The 12,655-nt window shown below is 38.5% G+C and overlaps 1 pseudogene; it reads right to left on the minus strand.

The window, feature by feature from the left end:
• Positions 1 to 2,432: 2,432 nt before the first annotated feature.
• Positions 2,433 to 3,426, minus strand: LOC133070164 (olfactory receptor 4C5-like; annotated as a pseudogene).
• Positions 3,427 to 12,655: the final 9,229 nt, after the last annotated feature.

Below are 12,655 nucleotides of genomic sequence, written 5' to 3' on the forward strand. Positions count from 1 at the left end.
CCAAAATATTGGAGTTTCAGCTTCAACATCAGTCCTTCCAAAGAACACCCAGGACTGATCTCCTTTAGGATGGACTGGTTGGATCTCTTTGCAGTCCAAGGGACTCTCAAGAGTCTTCTCCAACACCACAGTTCAAAAGCATCAATTCTTCTGTGCTCAGCTTTCTTGATAGTCCAACTCTCACATCCACAGATGACCCATGAAGCAAAAATGCTCTATTTGGACTTGTTTTTGTAAAGATTGCCATTTATTCATTCTGTGTTTTGAGAACGAAGATAACTGCAGAAGTGATGGAAACCTTTTCTCTCCTTGATATTTATAAGTCTTTTAAAAGATGAAAGGAGTCAAGGTAACTGGTCAGGAAGGATCATTTTGCTGTGGCAAGAAATGAATCCTGAATTCTCAGTGGCTTAACACTTCAACTTTCATGTTGTGTTCAGGCCTAATTCACTGAGAGACAGTTGCTCCTCTAGGACAGCCCTCTTCCAGATAGCTACGGGTTGACACAGCTTGCTTCACTGGGTGGCCCTGCCATCTCAGTGTGTGTCTTCCAGGCTTGCTGCAGCAGGAAAAAAAGAAACGGAAATAGTCCTGGCGAGGAACATACTGACTTCTCAATGTTTAAGCCTAACTGTGACACATATTACTTCCTGTTTAAAAACAAAGGGGCTGGAAAATATGGTAGTAACATATGGATTCTTAGTGATCAGCAAATGGATTGGTAACACTTGAAAAAAAAAAAAAAAAAACTCCCATTTCAGGGGTTTCCCAGATGGTGCCGTGGTAAAGAGTCCACCTGCCAATGCAGGAGACATAGAGACGTGGGTTCAATCACTAGGTCAGGAATATCCCCTGGGGAAGGGAATGGCAACCCACTCCAGTATTCTAGACTGGAAAATCCCATGGACAGAGGAGTCTGGCGGACTGCAGTCCATGGAGTCAGAGTCAGACATGACTGAGTGTCTCCCATTTAGAATAAATTACTTACTAAACCATTGAAGATTAATGTATATGCAATGAACACCTTAGGTATGCCTATGGAGTCATTTGGATTAATTCAAGTCCTTCTGAAGGTAGACGTAACTTTGATGGATTTGCAAAACTTGAGTCCTGGCCCCAATTTGGATCCCTTTCTTTTATTGGGATTATTTCCTTTAAACTTGCACTGTGTTTATATCTCAAATTATTTTCCATCTCATTGGTTTACAATTGGTCTAAAATTTTCCATTCAAATTTGAATGTGCATGCTTTCTGACTTGATTATTTACCTCTCACCAACTTAATTTTTGTTTGTACAGGATACTTTTCTATCCATTAGCTAAAGCACAAATCAGTCCCCCCAAAACTATTTGGATATCTTTTACAAAAACAGCGCTCCACAAAACTCTGCCTGGGAAATTGTGTGCAAGATAGCTCTACAGTTGTGCCTGGAAGAATTTGATATCCCTTCTTGGCTTTAGACATAGATAATAATTCATTTTGATAAGAGCCCAGATTACACTGTAAAGGGTGCCCCTGGAATTGTGCAGCACTTGGTACTAATTTTGGAATGAGTCCTGCCTTTATGTCACTCTCATTTCTCAAAACTCATTCATTTCTCACTGGTCATCATCTCTCACAATAATAACTCTACCTTGCCTACAGTACTAAAACTACTCATTTAAAAAAATATATGTGGTTGTTAGGACTTATTGTTTATTTAAATATTGTGGTTGTTAGGACTTATTTTAATTATTTGGCCTATTGGTTATATACTGTATATCTGAAGCTTTACAGAGAATCGTTCTACTGAAAACAGTAACTCAAAGTTTTTCCAGCCTCTGTGATTCTTTAAGTTGATTAACAATGCCCCTTTGAGGGCTTCCCTGGTGGTCCAGTGAAGAATCCACCTGCCATTGCAGGGGATACGGTTCAGTCTCTGATCCGGGAAGATCCCACATGCTGAGACGCAACTAAACCTGTGAGCCACAACTGCAGAAGCCCACGCACCACGACTGCTGAAGCCCTGACACCTAGAGCCCGTGCTCTGAAATTAAGAAGCAGCTGTGATGAGAAGCCTGAGCATGTCAACTAGAGAGACGCCCTCGCTCACTGCTACAAGAGAAAGCCCGCACGCTGCAACGAAGACTCAGTGTAGCAAAAAAAAAAACAAAAAACAAAAAAAAACCTGAAAAAGTAAGATTAAAAAGTAATTTTTTTAAAAAAACAACATCTCTTGATTAGTAGTAATTTATAGAAGCAAATAAGTTTCTAATTGAAGAGCTTTAGTCATCATTTAATCAAATCTTGATATTTTATGAAAGATGAACCATTAAAGATTCCAGAAAGCAAGGGGGTGAATAATATACTTAAAGTCACATATTTTAACTTCAGAATCATTTTCCTTTCTATTAGTCACTCTTGTCCTTAAGTATGAATAGATTTTATCTTCTCTACTCACAAAAATTATTACCCAAGGTTACTCTTTGGCTCCAGAGCGTCTTCATGGCATTTTCTGAGGGTGTAGATTAAAGGGTTTAACATGGGTGTTACCGTGGTATAAAGCACAGCCAGCGCTTTATCAATAGGGAAGGTGATCATGGGCCGAAGGTACACAAACATACAGGCTACAAAGAACAGGACCGCTACAGCAACATGGGAAGCGCAAGTGGAGGGAGCTTTCTGCTGTTCTGCAGTGCTGTGTGCTCTTAGAGAGCAAAGGATGAGAACATAGGAGGTGATAAGAATAGAAAAGATGAGCATACTCATCAGCCCACTGTTGGCAGCAACAAAAAGACCAAAGACGTGAGTGGCAGTGCAGGAGAGTTCAGCAGAGGGAAAAGGTCACAGATGAAATGGTCAATGACACTGGGGCCACAGAAGGACAACCAGACTCTAAAAATAATTTGAATCAGAGCGTGAGGAAATCCTCCGGCCCGGGCCGTGGCCACCAGGAGGCCACACACGTGCCTGTTCACTGTGATGGCGCACTGCAGGGGCTTGCAGAGGCCACGTAGCGGTCACAGGCCCTCACCACGAGCAAGGGGATCTCAACTCCTCCAAAGAAACGCTCTGCAAAGAGCTGAGTCATACACCCACTGAGGGAGATGGCTTTCTTTTGAGCAAGTAAGTCAAATATCATTTTGGGGGCCATGGTAGAAGAGCAGCAGCAGTCTATGAAGGACAAGAAAGACAGGAAAAAATGCATGGGGGAACCTAAGGCTCTGCTAGTGGCGACTGTCACAGTGATGAGTAGGTCGCCTGCCACAGTGAGAAAGCAGAGGAGGGTAAACAGAGCGAACAGGAGCTTCTGTACCTCTGGGCTCTGTGTCAGGCCAAGCAGGAGGAATTCCGTCACATTGTTCATTTGCTCCCGGAGTCCAGTCTGGCTTTCAGATAACTGATTTCCCTGAGAATAGCACAGGGATCACAATTGTGAGGATCAATTTAGACCAATCCCAGTATGTTTTCTCAGAATTATTTTTTGTAAGAAAAACATGAGGCAGATAAACCCAAGACTTAAAGTTGGGCCACATTATTATTAGCCACAAAATGAACACATAACTGTCTTCTCTCTCTCTCTCACACACCCCCACTCACCCACACATGCACATACACATGCATGTACACAAATGCAGTTTTATCACTGTTGACATTCCAGTCATCTTCCTACAAGTGTACATTGATGGGTATTCCCCGCCAAATGCTCATGTATTTTCTCCTGTAGGAAAAGAGGAATAAAAAGAGGACCCTTACGAAGGAGCAGGGGCTTGAGTTCCTGAGAATCTACTCCCCGTGTCCCTTCTCTAGTCACTTGGCTGATGAGGTGCTGCAGAATTTATTATTATCACTTTTACCTTGTTTCAGGGTGAATATAAAACATCAGGTAAACTCAACTCAAAATTAGGGATAATGTAGTTACACCTCAGAAAAAACTGAATGGAATGAATGCCTAAGGCCCCAGTAAGGTATAACTTCTTTACTTAAGGTATACTTCTTAACGAGGTATCACTGAGGGCGTCACTGGTGGCTCAGGTGGTAAAGAATTCACCTGCAATGCAGGAGACCCTGGCCCAATCCCTTGCTAGGGAAGATCCCCTGGAGAAAGAAATGGCAACACACTCCAGTATTCTGGCCTGGAGAATCCCATGGATAGAGGAACCTGGTGGGCTACAGTCCATGGGGGTCACAAAGAGTCGGACATGACTGAGCAACTTCACTTTTTGCACTTTCACTTTTGAGGTATAACTGGCAGTTATATTTGTGAATTTATATTACATTCAAATAAAACTTTCTAAGAATACCACCACACAAGAAGAAAAAAGAATATTTTGAGGAGGATAAAATAGCAGGAAGTAATGCAATATCTCCAAAATCACTGCAGATGGTGATTGCAGCCATGAAATTAAAAGACGCTTACTCCTTGGAAGGAACCTAAATATCATATTAAAAAGCAGAGACATTACTTTGCCAACAAAGGTCCATCTAGTCAAGGCTATGGTTTTTCCAGTGGTCATGTGTGGGTGTGAGAGTTGGACTGTGAAGAAAGCTGAGTGCCGAAGAATTGATGCTTTTGAACTGTGGTGTTGGAGAAGACTCTTGAGAGTCCCTTGGACTGCAAGGAGATGCAACCAGTCCATCCTAAAGGAGATCAGTCCTGGGTGTTCATTGGAAGGACTGATGCTGAAGCTGAAACTCCAATACTTTGGCCAGATCACGTGAAGAGTTGACTCATTGGAAAAGACCCTGATGCTGGGAGGGATTGGGGGCAGGAGGAGAAGGGGACGACAGAGGATGAGATGGCTGGATGGTGTAACCGACTCGATGGACCTGAGTTTGAGTAAACTCCGGGAGTTGGTGATGGACAGGGAGGCCTGGCGTGCTGCAATTCATGGGGTCAGACACGACTGAGCGACTGAACTGAACTGAACTGAATGCAATATCCCCCAGATTTATTTGAAACATTATGATTCACTACTTGGAGAATTTTTATCATGTTTAGGTTTCAGAGGAATTTTGTAAATCAAGCTCGCTTTACGGAAGACTATGAAAAATACTCTAGATCTCTTTAGAAAACAGGTACTTTTAAGGTAAGGAAACTCAAGCATTATAATTTGTTTAGCAGCATGTGTTCTGTGCAGTCAGGTATTTCTAAATTCTGTTTTCACTGATTAGAAGCTATGTGATGACCTTAGTCTTACTGCACCTAAACTTTCTCATGTACAAATAAAGAAAAATAACAGATGGTATGGAGGAATTGAAGAATATTATTATTATATAGATCAAAATGCTGTACTAAAAGTAAAATGCATAACTTGCCACATACTCCAAATTTTTGATGAGTATAAAGGTGAAAAAACAGACCTATCATTTTTCTTATCTTTGAAATGCTTGATTATTATAGTTGGTATCTAGAAAGAATACAAAGAGAGAAAATAAGTGAATTAATTAATCAACTCAAGAGGTTAGAAAAGCAACTAAATATATTCAGAAAAAGTTGAATGCAGAAATCAACATATTAAATAATAGAAAACTATAGTAGACTATAAAGGAATTCAAATGTTTTTTAGAGTTTTAAAAATATGAATGAAATAAATGAGCAGATAAGCTCAATAAGAGGCAAGTATGGTCAAACTCTAAAAGGCCATTATTTTTAAAGAAAATTTGAAGAAATATTATGTGTAGTTCATAAAAGATTTTTTAACAACTGAATAGACATTTTTCAAATAAAGCCTATCTTTTATGCCATCACCAAATAAAATAAAAAGGAAAAGAGAGAAAAAAGGGTAGCATGTATTAAAGACTTTTAATAAAACAGATATCTTCAAAAACAGAAAATCAAATGAACAAATATATATCTAATCTCTAGGTGGGGAAGAGCATTTTAAGCAAAATTCAGTGGTATAAAAACTAGGACAAAGCTAACAGATTTAACTACATAAAGGTATAGAACACATTGGGAAACTATTTGCAACAAGTCTGATAGATAACTATTATCATAGACATAGTTTTTACAAAAAAAATGTTCTACCTACACAATTATAAAAATTAACAAAACTTTTTAATAAAAAGCAAATTCTTAGAAAAAATGTTACATGCCTTAAAAAAAATCCCTATTTCATAAGCCATCAAGGAAATACAATTTAAAAACAGTGAAATGCTTTAAATTAGAAAATGAGCAAAAAATTATGATAGTTTTATTAGTATTGTGTTAATATAAAATATTCTGGAAAGAAGTTTGACTTTATATAGTAAGGGCTTTATAATTGGTCTTGCCCCTTGATCCAGTACTCCTTATCCTTCAGAATCTATTCTGTATAAAGATTATGGACAAAAACTGCACACAAGCTATATTTTATATTTTGTATGATAATGAAAAAGTGAAAACAATTCAAATGTCTACATAAAGAGGAACAATTAAGCAAATTATAGTTATAAAATATCAAGTGACCATTGGGGCTATTTACAGGAAAAACTAATGTGGTGTGAAAAAATTCGTCCAACATAATATTGAGTGGAAAACACAAGATATTAAACAGCTTCTTTATTATGATCTAAATGGTCCAAAATGACATATAAACATAGAAAAGCACCTGAAAGAAATGCTCTAAAGTCTAGTAATGCTTATTTGGATTATGGATTTAAGATAAATTTTTTATTCTTTTTAAAATTTTCTGATCTGAATTTCCTACAAAGAGAATATATTACCTTTATAATAAGAAAAATAATTTAATAAAAGAGATAATATTCTGTATGACTCCTTTTCTTATTATTCATAAAAATCTGTGACAGCAGAAATAGATGTCTAAACCTAACTCACCTGTAATTTGAATACTCTCGTATGAGATGGTTGGCATCGCTGATTCAATGGACATGAACTTGGGCAGTCTCTGGGAGATGATGAAGCACAGAGAAGACTGGCATGCTGCAGTCCATGGGGTCGCAAAGAGTTGGACATGGCGATTGAACAACAACAGCAAAGCATCCCCTTGGGAAAACGTGATAAAGAAGCCACAGATTGTGCTTACCTCTCCGGGTGCATTTGGGAAATAAGTGACGTGCTGATTTCATAACAAGGTGTTACTTGTAGAGCATAATTTGCTTGGGGGTAGCGATCATTGACCTATCAACAACTGCTGCTTTAAAGGTTTATTCACTTTTTATCTTAATTGTAAATTTCCTTTTCCTTACTTAATGATTTGAAAATGATTGCTGAAAGAGAATTCCTAAATAATGCTGAGTTCATGGACTGTGTTTTAGGTTTACTTTATTCACTCATATCATTATGTGACTGAGGTACACACATCTCAGCTCAGATAACAAATTTCTTTAGTCTGACACCTTCCGAAGTGTTAGGCTTTGAAAGAAAGTGATGGGAAGAAACCTAACCATTGGAGGAAATTTCCATTTATGCCATCTTACTATACATTTGTCAGTCTATCTTGTGCTCAGATGAAGTATATTAAAAAGAGCCACTTGACTTGAGATCTATCCTAACATAAAGCCCTGGAAATAGCAAACTGTTAAAGTAGAAAAATTAAGAATTGTAAGCACCATAAAATCAGCAACAAATAAAAGTTGATTTGAGGTAGCAATTCCCTGAAGTTATCTCTTTCAAATCTTTTTCTTACTGAGACTGCTCAGCCTATAGATATCTTATTTGGTTCCTAGGAGTCTGGATCCAAATGTGTTGAAGACTCAAAACCACACAGCTTCTGTGATTCGGGGATGATTATGCTTATATGGTCTTCCTGGGTTCATCTTTACCAACACTTTCAAGTGTGGTTACAGGGAAATATTTAAATAAGTATTACTCAAGTGCAAGGAATTAGGGAGTCTCTGTTCTCTCAGCTCCCAGAGGGTTAGAACTAGCAACTTCAACCAGGATGGCAGCCAAACCAGTTTATCCATTCTCTCTTGTGGCCATGGCATCTTGATCAAGGAGATTAAGGAGGGGCATCTGGGCTGGGTTTGCAGCTGCTCTATGACTGTGTTTAGAAAATGATCTTGGACTCTGGGACCCAAGGCACAGAAGGTCCTAGTCATGGGATAATGGATGCATGAGCTCCCTAGTGTTCATAAAACAGCCTTGTTCATACCTGTTTCACAGAGTTACAGGGGGGATTGAGAAAGATAACATGTGGAAATATCTAAGTCCCTGCAAAACTGCTATTCTGTTGCTAATGCCCTGTAGATAAAGGCATGTAGGCTAGATTGGCTCAGACTGTAAAGAATTTGCCTGCAATGCAGGGGATCTGGGTTTAGTCCTTGGGTCAAGAAGGTGCCCTGGAGAAAGGAATGGCAACTCATTCCAGTGTTCTCGCCTGGAGAATTCCAGGGACAGAGGAGCCTAGGGGGCTACAGTCCTTGGGATTGCAATGAGTAAGACATGACTGAGCAACTGCCAGGCTAGAGAAACTGCTTTTAGTAACAGAATAGTGAATCGTGATTAACTGTAAGAGTTTTGCTGCCTCTTCTGTTTGCTAACTATGTGATCTTGGGCAAGCTCCTCAGCCTCTTTCTTTATACCTGAGTTCTCTCACTTGTAAGACGAGGGCGATAGGAGTACCTGTCATGGGATATTGTGGGGTTTCTATGAGTTAGCACATGTGAAGTGCTTACAGTGGTGCTTGGCAGAAAGCAAAAGCTCACCGGTGTCTGTTGTCGCTTTCTGTAGAGGAAACCAGAGCACATGGCTCGACTGATTCAAGTTTCTGGAAAGAATTGTCTCAACTCACATACATGGCTTCTTTATTCTTAAGGTTGGTAGAATCTGGGCAAATACAGAAACTAAGAGAGAAGGAAGGCTAAGTTTTAAAGTATTGAATACTGATTCATAAGTCATTATAGTTCAGAAATCTATGGATGTTCAGCCATCTCTCACTAAAAAATCTGACAGTGTAGTTGAGTCTTAGAAAGGTTGTAGGAAATACAGGAAATGTGGATGCAATGAGAACTAACAGATAATGAGCACTCTGTATTTACATCACTGTGCTACCTACATGTGGTATTTCATCTAATTCTCACATAATCTCCATGTGGGATATATTAATCCTACTTTATATAAATGAAAATTGATGCTTACTGTGAGCATCTTTTGACCAAGATCTAAAAGGTAATAATAAGTAGACCTTGGATTGAAATACAAGCTGGTCTAATTTCTAAGCTTGAGCTCTAACAATTATGTTATTTTAGGGCACTGGACATTGATTCCGTGATGTGATTCGTGCACTGGGATAGGTGGGGGAGGAGGTGCTGATTCAGACCAGCTGTGCGTTGTCTAGAGGCCTTGCTCTTACCACCAGTGGCAGGGAGGACATATCCCGCAGACAGACCCCCTGTGTAGCATTGACCAGAAAGGACCATTGAGAAAAGAGAACATTTCTCATCTTCATTTCCACATTTGGCCCTCATCTGGGATATCTTCCTAAGCACTCTGTTGGGAGTTTTCATTCTGGAAATTTCCAGATGCTTTCAGAATAGAAGGGAAGACTGACCAGATGTTCAGACCTAGGACCAGGAGTATCCTCTATATGAATGGGACATGGTGGAGTCCTAGAGAAATAATATACCAAAGACACAAACCTGGGTATTGATGATCAATTCCATTTACTGTAAGATTTTATGCCTATTACTGAACTTACCAGAACCTGTAAAAACAGCTTAAGTACAGCTTAAATAAATAGGGGTTATTAGGAGTAACACCAAAAAATAGCACATAAAATTATCCATTAGTGCTTTATGCATAAATAATCTTTCCTGAAATAAGTTGAGAGAAAATTTTGCATTTCTTCACTACTATAATACTATTGATCATTATTTATTGAATCCTGGCTAAGCTGTGCAATCTTGGGTAAGTTATTCAACTTCTATGAGCCTCAGTTTCCTTTATCTTATAAGAAAGATAATAATAGTACCTTACAGAATCAAATTAGGTATTTAGGTACTGTCTTGGGATATGGGATTGAAGATGATTGTTTTTCAAAATGGGAGAACGTTGGTCATGTCTAAATACCGATGGGAAGAGCTAAAAGAGGAGTTGAGGGAGGGTGAGAAATTGGGAGAGAGGAAGGGAAGAGGAAGACGTAGGGGAAGGGAGATGGGAGGGGACAGGGAAGGGGAGGTAAAGCTATAGGAGTGAGGAGGCAGCAGTCAGTAGAGGCTTGTCAGGTACGGCAGATAGTGTTAGTTGTCCACAGAGGAGCTAGTTCTCAGCTTCTTTCTCTCAACCAAATCTCCATTTGTTCTGGCACCAGGTGCCATGTGTTTGGGAGAAACTGGTCCATCCCCAGTCCATAGTGTGAATCTGAATTAGTTTAAGTAGCTATGACTATGTTTTTCTCCTTTCTAGTGATAAACTTAGGGATAGGCATGCGACACAATTCTCACTAAGGAAAAAACTTTGGGTGTTCTTTTCAAAAACATTTTATTGAAATACAGTTGATTCACAATACTGTGTTAATTTCTTCTGTACAGCAAAGTGACTCAGAATATATATATATACATATATATATATATATATGTATGTATGTATGTGTGTATATATATGTATGTATGTATATATATAAGTCTGTATTCTTTTCCATTATGATTTGTCACAAGATATTGAATATGGTTCCTCGTGCTAAATAGTAAGACCTTGTTTATCCATCCTGTATATAACACTTTGCTTCTGCTAATCCTAAACTCCCATTCCACTCCTTCCCTCCCCTATCCACCTTCCCCCTTGGCAACCACAACTCTTTTCTCTCTGTCTGTGAATCTGTTTCTGTTTTGTAGATATGTTCATTTATGTCATATTTTGTTTATTTATTAAAATTTTTATTGGAGTATGGTTGATTTGCAATGTTGTGTTAGTTTCAGGTGTATAGCAAAGTGAAGCAATTATACATGTATATACACCCACTCATTTTTTGGTGTCATATTTTAGATTCCCCATATAAGTGATGTCATATGGTGTTTATATTTCTCTTCCTGACTTTCTTTTCTTAGTATTATAATCTCTAGGTACACCCACGTTGATGCAGATGGCATTGTTTCATTCTTTTTGAGGGTTGGATAATATTCCGCCACATATATGTACCACGTCTTTCTTTATCCGTTCCTCTGTTATGGACATTTAGGCTGTTTCCTTGTATTGGCTGTTGTAAGCAGTGTTGCTGTGAACGCAGGAGTGCCTGTATCGTTTTGCATTAGTTTTCTGAGTAAATGCTCAGACGTGCAATTGGTGTGTCACGTGGCAACGCTAGTTTTGTTTCTTGGAGGAACCTCCATCCTGTTTTCCATAGTGGCTGCACCAATATGCATTCCCACCAACTTTGTAGGAGGGTTCCCTTTTCTCCGCATGTGGGTGCACTTCAGAGTGATGCTTCTCTGTTCCTAATAAGAGTCATGGAAGCAATTTATTTTCTTTTCTGAAAAATGTTTTTTCACAAGGGAATGCCAGAATTGCCACTTGTCCATAATCAGTGGGATTTTGGACTGAGCAGTTACCTGAAACACTAAAAAGAACACACTGATAGATGATTTGCTGGCTTGTAATTGAAAGTTATGACCAACCTAGATAGCATATTAAAAAGCAGAGACATTATTTTGCCAAAAAAGTCCATCTGGCACAGACATGGGAGTCATCTCATTGTTGAGGGAGCCCTGAATTACAAGTAATTTTATAAAATAGAAATGGTTTGGCACTCCAGTTAATAGGCAGAGATTGGCAGAATGGACAAAATCATGATTCATATATAGTCTATCTACAGGGTTTATAATTCCAAGACACAGATAAGTAGAAAGTGAAAATGGCAAGAAATATATATTATGGAAATAGTAACAAAAAGAGAGGTGAAAGAACAGACAATGCAAATATAGGACAAAATAAACTTTAGGCCATAAATTGTTGCTATAGACCAAGAAAGACATTTCATAATGATTGAATAGTCAGTTACTCAAGATATAATAATCATGAACCTATATGTATCTCAACCTCCTCTGGTGATCTCAGTCAGTGAGTAAATTTTCTTAGGGATATTCCAGCTGGATGAAACCCCATGGTTCCATCATTTAGAGTCCTTCATGCCTCAGCTCTTGATACCTAAGGGCTTGCATGAAGAGTACTTTATCACATAGTTTTCCAGACCAAGAATGCGGGCTGTTAAAGTGCAGAGAAAGAACCAATCAGGTGAACATGTGTTGTTCATGGATGAATTCTCCCAGATACCTGCTTCTAGGGAAAACCTTAAAAAAAAAAAAAAAAAGATAATTAATTCCTGGGAGGATAACACCTTAGATAGAAAGGTTGGTTCTTTGATGTTCTCAGTATCCTCTCTAAACACTAAGATTCATGGAGAAGATGTTTCCTCATTTTAAGAGAAGACTAAGAAGGGCTTATTAGGTAACAGAAATATTTGTGTCTCTTCTTCTATATCCATAGACTAGGTTCTGAAGATCAGAAGATTCCTCTTAGTACCTAAGACTTTGGGTTTCAAATTCAACATAGCATTTTCTTTTCTTTTGACTTGATTTTCCAAGGCATTGGAGCATGCTGAATCCATTTAAATAAATTTGTGTCATCTTGACAGAAATGCTTCCTGTATAATTGTCCAGGCAGTGGGGACTTGAGAAACATACATGATTTGATATTACAAGTAATGGTTATTTCATATTTCTAAATACCTTGGTC

Source organism: Dama dama, chromosome 1 (assembly GCF_033118175.1).
Source record: "Dama dama isolate Ldn47 chromosome 1, ASM3311817v1, whole genome shotgun sequence".
NCBI classification, from domain to species: domain Eukaryota; kingdom Metazoa; phylum Chordata; class Mammalia; order Artiodactyla; family Cervidae; genus Dama; species Dama dama.